The sequence below is a fragment of the Rhinolophus sinicus genome, chromosome 14 (genome assembly GCF_057876585.1).
Source record: "Rhinolophus sinicus isolate RSI-liver-muscle chromosome 14, RSI-T2T, whole genome shotgun sequence".
NCBI classification, from domain to species: domain Eukaryota; kingdom Metazoa; phylum Chordata; class Mammalia; order Chiroptera; family Rhinolophidae; genus Rhinolophus; species Rhinolophus sinicus.
Genome location: NC_142514.1, coordinates 111,501,926 through 111,510,298, shown reverse-complemented (window position 1 = coordinate 111,510,298; position 8,373 = coordinate 111,501,926).

Below are 8,373 nucleotides of genomic sequence, written 5' to 3'. Positions count from 1 at the left end.
ACGCACACATCTATAAATATTTCTATATGCAGCTATCTATATTAAAATAATCATGAGTTCATACTGATATCTCCAACACTAATCCATTACCATTGGATCATTCTAGCTTCTCCCTGGCTTATCTATAACCTCTCCCTACAACAATGAGAAACCTGGCTCCCACCCATCTGCTACAAATGCACTTAATTGTTCAATTTCATTATACCTGTTTAGTGGTTTTAGAATTATTAACCTGTACCCCAGTGGGGCACAACTTTATCAACCAGAGACAGATTTGGGAATATTTCACAATAATTACTCTTCCCCTCACCCTGGCCAGAGCCACAAGGGTATCATAAGAACTTGGGATTGAGTCATCCCCTTCTAAGACTGTGGCCCCCACTCTCATGATAATCTGTACTCATCCTTCAGCAGTTCATCAACATTACCACCTAACTATTCCTACCAGTTTATAGCTCCCGCAACTTCTGGTCCTGGTAGACAGAGCTCAGCTGTGAGTCTCTGTGGACTTACTTGTTTCTCCAGATATCAGAGTGGCAGTTTGCCATGCAAACTCAGTTTTCTGATGGGTCCAAGAAAAGTAATTGATTTTCACTTTGTCCAGCTTTTGCGTATTGTAAGGATGGGTGTCACAATGTACAAGCTCTTTATATGTCAAAGCTGAACTATCAATGCCCTGATAAAGATTTCTTGTTTAATCTATGCAAGATGTAGAAATATACGGAAATAGTAAACACGAGGTCTGACAATTAAGTTCGCGAACTCATCCTAGTGAAAATGCTACCGTGTTTCCCTGAAAATAAGACTGAGCCGGACAATCAGCTCTAATGTGTCTTTTGGAGCAAAAATTAATATAAGACCTGGTATCATAACATATCATATATCATATTGTATTGTATCATATCATACACCTAGTCTTATAGTAAAATAAGACCGGGTCTTAATTTTTGCTCCAAAAGGCTCATTAGAGCTGATTGTCCGGCTAGGTCTTATTTTCGGGGAAACACGGTACATACCTTACTGCTGAATATCACTATGGTCACCTTTGAAGTACTCCCCTTGGGAAGCTATGCACTGATGCTGGCACCTAGTCCACCCTTCAAAGCAATTTTGGAACTTTTTCTGGAATGGCCATCAGAGCTGTCATTGTATTACCCGTGATGTCCTGAATGTAATAAAAATGTCTTCCTTTCAATATTTCCTTTATCTTCGGGTAAGAAAGAAGTCATTGGGGGCCAGATCAGGTGAGTAGGAAGGGTGTTCCAATACAGTTATTTGTTACTAAAAACTCCCTCACAGACAGTGTCATGTGAGCTGATGCATTGTGGTGATGCAAGAGCCATGAGTTGTTGGCGAAAAAGTTCAGGTCATCTAACTTCTTCACAGCCTTTTCAGCACTTCCAAATAGCAAATTTGGTTACCTGTCCAGTTGGTACAAATTCATAATGAATAATCCTTCTGATATCAAAAAAGATTAGCAACATCATTGCAACAAGTTCGTGAACTTACTTGTCAGAACTTATAAGTAGTGGACAATTAAAGATCATCTCGTTGAGGAGTGGAAGAGAGTTTCCACAATATACCTTTCTTTAGTTCTGCCTGCACTGGCTCTAAAGTAATAAAATCAACACAATACTAGATTAACAGAAGAAAAAAGCACAATTAAATATGTGTGCATGGGAGAATCACAATGTGATGCTCAGATCACAAAATCAGGCTTAAAGAAGTAATCAAACTAGTCAAATTTTAAAACTTTTTAAACAAAGAAATGATACATTTGTGAGAAATTGACAGGACAAAGAAAGTTATTGCTCATTGGAAAGGAATCTAAACAGATTTGGGTATTCTTCAGTGAGGAATTTATTGCTCATTGGAAAGGAATCTAAGCAGGTTTGGGTATTCGTTGAAGAATTTAAACAACGTTTGGGCTTGGGTAGTAAGTTATTAATGGCGTTACAAGGTTTGTGTGTACATGCTTTTTTTGACTCGATTTTATAACTTGTGATAAGGTTGTCTCTCAAACCTCAGGAGCATGTAGGACACTTGTCATGGAGGTTTATTTCCTGCCTTTAGGGGTACAGATGAGTCAAGAGAGTTCTTTCTGCTTCTCATGTAATTTTAGTTCAAAATACTTAACATTCCATTGTGCTTGGGGTGGCCTGCCCTGGCTCCGACAGTCTCAAATAACCAAACTCAGTCTCGTGTTAGAAATAATAATATTGCCCCAGTTGAAGATAAAGTACTATTTATGAAGACCCTAATTCATCCTCGAACAAGATGGAAGGTGATCAGTGATAAATAGATGGAAATCATAAATATTTCGCAGTGTCACACACTGGGATGTAATACCAGTGCTGTCATTTACTTAGGTCAGTGACCTTAGGCATATCATTTAATCTTTCTTAGCTTCAGTTTTATCATCTGGAAAATGGGTTGTGTACGGTTTACAGCTAATGTATGTAAAGAAACTAGCAATGTATGGCAATTACTAGATGCTCAATAAGTGTTAACAGTCCCTTAATTTTAATTGAAAAACATGATGGGAGAGAGAATTCAAAAGTATTCCAGAGAATTTGAGGAGTGCTAATTGTACACCATGTCCTAAAAGCTCAATGTTATAAAGCAGATGAACCAACTTCTTTGTGGATATAAAAACCCAGGCCGAATTCGGTTATACCCCGAGGGAAAGATAGTATGTAATCCTAGGCTGCCACCTGCTGGCTTGTAATGAACTAAAAAGAACTACCTGGAAGTTCCAATTCCTCACTAAGTGAAAATAGTAGTAGAAGTTTAGTTTATATCCGACAAATGATTAGGGTATGAGTTTTCAAATGTTTTTACTGGTAGACCTCTTTATCAGAATCCTTATGTGTGAGAGCCACGGCAATTCTTATTGATAATGTTAGTGAGTGGAGATGGTTTTGTTAGGTTTAGTATTATTTATGGCTCAAATGTGATTCAAGGGCATTATGAAAGCTGTATTCATTACTATTTTCCTTTCATATGTTAATATTTTATAGTTTTTTTATTGTTTAATTTTAGTGGCATTATACTGGAACTTATTCAAAATATATAATTATAATTAGCTTCAACTGTTATGATTAACTATAACCTAATCACAGGTTCCTAAAACGCAATCTGCAGACCAGTTGATCTGGCTGATCACATCAGAATTGCTTAGTCTCTGTTTCATACTTGCAGAATCAGAATATTTTGAGGTAAAGCTGAGGAAATACTAATTAAAAAGAGCTCCCTATGTGATTCTCATGCAATTAACCTTAGAGACCATCATACTAGAATATAAGCTCCTTGAGGCAAGGACAGTTTCTTATCCATTTTTGTATTCTTGAGGCTTAACATTACATAAACACCCACAAAAATATTAAATAAATGAGTGAACGAAAGCACGCACAGACAAACTAATCGATTCATGACTCCTGGCAGCAGTTAGTAACACAGCAGTTGTGACGGGCTATACTTTTTGGCCTTCTAGTTTATTTGTACTAGTCAATTAGGTAAATATTATTTGTTGTTCTTGAAAATTTCAGAGAGGTTATACTTTGGGATTAAAGTGGCTGTATGTTGGCTCTACTAAGTTGTAGAAGATATGAGTAAAAGATGCTGAAACCAACTCAAGTAGCAGCAACATCTAAAATTCCACAGAAGTACTACATCCTAAAAAATAACTTCAGAATGATTATATTAAATGATAAAGTAATAAAAAGGGATTTTATTATTTAAATAAATATGTGCATTATTAGTTTCTTTCCCAATAAAAAGTCAACATACAATTGAATTGATTTACCAAAAATTATTTTCCACTTTTGCACGAAGCAAGGACTTGGATGGGTCACCTTTAGCTTCTTTTTAAATTGAAAAAAAAAATTATTTTTCAATTACAGTTGACATTCAATATTATTTTATATTAGTTTCAGGTGTAGAGCATAGTGATTATACATTTACGTAATTTATGAAATGATCCCCACAATAAATCTAGCTCCCGGCACTATACATAGTTATTATGATATTATTGATTGTATTCCACATACTGTACTTTACATCACCGTAACTATTTTGTAACTACCAATTTGTACTTCTTAATCCCTTCACCTTTTTCACTACGTCCCATCTGGTAACCATCAGTTTGTTCTCTGTATCTATGAGTCCGTTTCTGGTTTTTTTTTTTTTTTTTTCTTTGTTTATTTTGTTCTTTAGATTCCACATATAAGTGAGATCATATGGTATTTGTCTCTCAATGTCTGACTTATTTCACTTAGCATAATGCCCTCTAGGTCCATACATGTTGTTGCAATGGTAAGATTTCATTTTTCATGGCTAATATTCCATTGTACGAGATGTGATCACAAAATACAGTGAATGTTTAAATTCAAAAAAATTATTGCAGTAAAAGACACATTGCCATTAATCCCCCTCAAAATACTCCCTTTCATTTCAAACGCACTTATCCCATTGTTCTTGCCACTTTCTGAGGCAGTTCTAGAAATCCTCTTTTGTGTCTTTATCCTCCATTGTGACAATGTCACACTTCACTTCTCATATGGCAATTTCTGTCAAATAAAAACATTACAGTGTGTCCTCATCCACCGTATCCACCAGATCTGGCACCATGTAACTTCTGGCTCTTCCCCAAAATGACCATGAAAGGAAATGTTTTGAATTGATTCAGGACATTGAGGCAGACATGACAGTGCAACTAAAGATACTCACAAAAGAGGACTTGCAGAACTGCTTCAGAAAGTAGCAAGAATGATGGGATAATTGTGTTTGAAGCAAGGGGGAGTATTTTGAGGGGGTTTTGGGCAATGTGTCTTTTATTGTAATAATTTTTTTATTTAAACATTCACTGTATTTTTTTATCACACCTCATTTATATGTACCACATCTTCTTTTTCCAATCACCCACTGATTCGCACTAGTCATCAGAGAAATGTATATTAAAACCACAGTGAGATACCTTCTCACACCTGTCAGAACGGCTATCATCAATAAATCAAAGAACAACAACTGTTGGCAAGGATGTGGAGAAAAGGGAAACCTCATGCACTGTTGGTGGGACTGCAAAATGGTGCAGCGACCAGGGAAAACAGTTTGGAGGTTCCTAAAAAAAAATTAAAAACAGAACTACTCTGTGACTCGGCAATTCCACTTCTGGGTATTTATCCAAAATAATCCAAAACACTAATTAGAAAAGATATACGCACCCCTATGTTCACTATAGCTCTCTTTACAATAGCCACTATATGGAAGCAAACTTTAGCTTCTTTAGGCCAAGTTATTCAGATAGTGTGGGACTCTTGAAATTATACAGCATTTAATTTCAGTAACAATGTAGAGAGGCAGTTATAGCATAGAGAGCAGAAAAACTTAAAAAACACACACACACAAAAAAAACCCAAACCTATTATTGAAGAGGTTCTTTGTGGGCCTGGGAAAAAACTGACCTGTTAACGGTTAACTCTAAAATATAACTTAGTAAAACTATTAGATTCATTTAAAAAAAAAAAAGGGAAAAAATCCTTTGATTCTCTAGTCAAAACAAATAAGGTCCAAAAATTATATATCATATCAAAATAATTTAGCAATTTCTAGGTAATTATATGAGAATACTTGTTTCCTTTTTCTTATGGAATGTAATTAAGGCAACATTAATTACTGTTAAAATTTAGCACTTTTTTTCTTCATGTTTCAAATTTTTACAAATTCTGAGATAAAATACTAAGGTATTACATAACTTCTTATTAGAAATTAGAAAAATAATTTTAAAAATTAATAGAATCAGAAAACAAAAAATAGGAAGCCAGTATAGAGGGAAATGAAATAATATTGTTTGGATAACTGAATACTATTTCTGGAAAAAACATGAGGAATACTGGAAAAAAAGATAGTAATTTCATCAGAATGTAGAACTGAGAGCAGGATGGAAATATGCTTACCTTCATGTCAACCATAACAGATGAATTTAAATAAAAATTGAAAGAGAAAAAATTGAATACACATTTATATTACAAATATTTTCTCCCAATTCAGGTACATGGTCATGTAACTTGAATATCATACAATATATCATTCTTTTTGAAAACTATATACCACAAGGAACAAATGTAAAATTTTCAAAAAATATATAGCACCAGTGGAAGTTTTTGGAAACTTCTTTTTACACAAGCTCAAAGAGTGAAAAATTACTAGATTCTGATTAATTTAATGTATCTTGAAGGAGTCTATTTTTATTAAAAACTGTGAATGAATGAAAAAAATCAATTTTAGAATCCAAATGGGTACAAAGACTGGCATTTATCACCTATTCTTAGAAACCATATAGCAATGAAAAAAACGCATATCAGCAAAATCTTAACTATTCAACACAGAAATCTGATTTGACAAATATGAGTATATGTAACCATTGATGCTATGGAATAAAGACGATATTTAGAGGGTATAATATAAAACCAAATAATTAACACTATTGCAGATGCATTGAATAAAGCCCTTTGAACCATTCGAATTCTGCAAGATATGCTTAATATTGCTCAGTTATTTTAGTAACAATTTCCATAGATCCCATGCAGAGCAGATAATAATTATTGTAAGTTTGTGGATTTCTAAAATCCTATACTTCTACATGTGAACATAGGTTTTACTCAGCAGATGATATAACTGGGGAATAATCTCATTGATCTACATATTTAATAGACTACTTATAAATACAGAGCAGAAACCAAAATAATGTGAAGGGGAAAAATCTTTGTGATTTGAGATGATGCACTCCTTCTCTCATGACATCATGATAACGTGTTGCCCACCATCTTGATTGATTACTTCTCTGCAAAACAAAAGCAAAAAAAAAAATTCACTGAAGACTGAGTTCAAATAAAGTTTGAGATACTACAGTTAGAGGTGCAAATGTTATGGCAAGTTGAAAATTATCTCATCTCAAGAAAAAAAAGTAACTTTTGTGCATAGATTGATATCTAGGAAACTTAAGTTTGGTTCTAATAATAATATGTATTATCTAATATATATTATTATTACTACTACTACTACTACTAATTGGAAGGTCAGAGATATGACAGTGCCACATATTGTATATGAAAACATAATGCATTTTGACAGGCAGATTCTCAAAATGTAATTCTAGAGCATCCTATATCTGTTGGACGTTCTTTAAACTTAATGGTGAAAAACACAGCAAAAATCTTTTTTTTACACTTTGAAAATTTTATATCATTCAAGACCTATAAACTACCTTTTATTTTGTTGAAACATGGAAGGGCATTGAAACAAACATTTACTTAATTTTGAAATCATTATAAAATATATGATGTGAAAATCCAGCTGAGGTTATCCTGCTGCTAAGACGCAATTAGAGGCAGTAAGCAATGTTCTTTTATAAATAGGTATTTTAAAAGATAAGTTATCTAAAGGTTAGAATGCTAGCTAAAAATATACTTTTGACAACACCTATGTTTAAATTTTCTCAGTACTAATTTGGCATGACTCTTTTGATGTGGACATTTTATATTTTAAAGCATTTTTATTGAAGAAATATACTTACAGAAAACTACATAAAGAGTAGAGCCTAATGAGGTATTATTAGGCAAACATCCTTGTAACTATCACCTAGGTCAAGAAATAGAACTGTGCCCTCTATTCCCATCATTCTTTGAGTTCTTCTTTCTTTTCTGGCATCTCAAGACATGCCAGGCTCATCCTGTGCTTCCTCTGCTTTATCTCTGGAATTAGCTATTTCTCCGAAGAGCTCTGGTTCATTTGATTGAAAGAAAACATGGTATTTACAAACCGAGATCTGGATGACAATTGTGGTCATCATTACTGGAGTATCATTGTATGCTTTCTCAAAGAAGATAATCTTTATAAAAAATTTTTTTAAACTCCTGAAAAAACATAATAGTCTTCAGAGTTTTAGAGACAGGTAATTTGGAGAATTATGATGATGAACAACTACAACGATGTAAAAACTTACGGTAGAAACTGATGAATAATATTCAACGGGATATCAATGTATGAGGAACTAATATTATATTTCCCTCCTAAATTTTAGTATAGACCCTACCCACACTTAAGTTTTGCCTTTATTTGTAGTAGTAGTTACCAGGCACATTTCCAAATCCTTTTAGCCCTTTCGGAGCTTTGTGAACAGCCCTTAAGTGTTAATTAGTTCTGACATCACCATAGTAACAGCCAGCGCGCATGCACTCATTTAAAGAGCCGAATTGCTTCCCCAACCACTCAACTCCGCCCTTTTCTTCAGATCGCTCCGCCTCCATATTCCCGGGACCGCTCCGCTACGCCCTGCGGAATCCAAGTCACCAATCACCGCCCCTATTTTCCTTG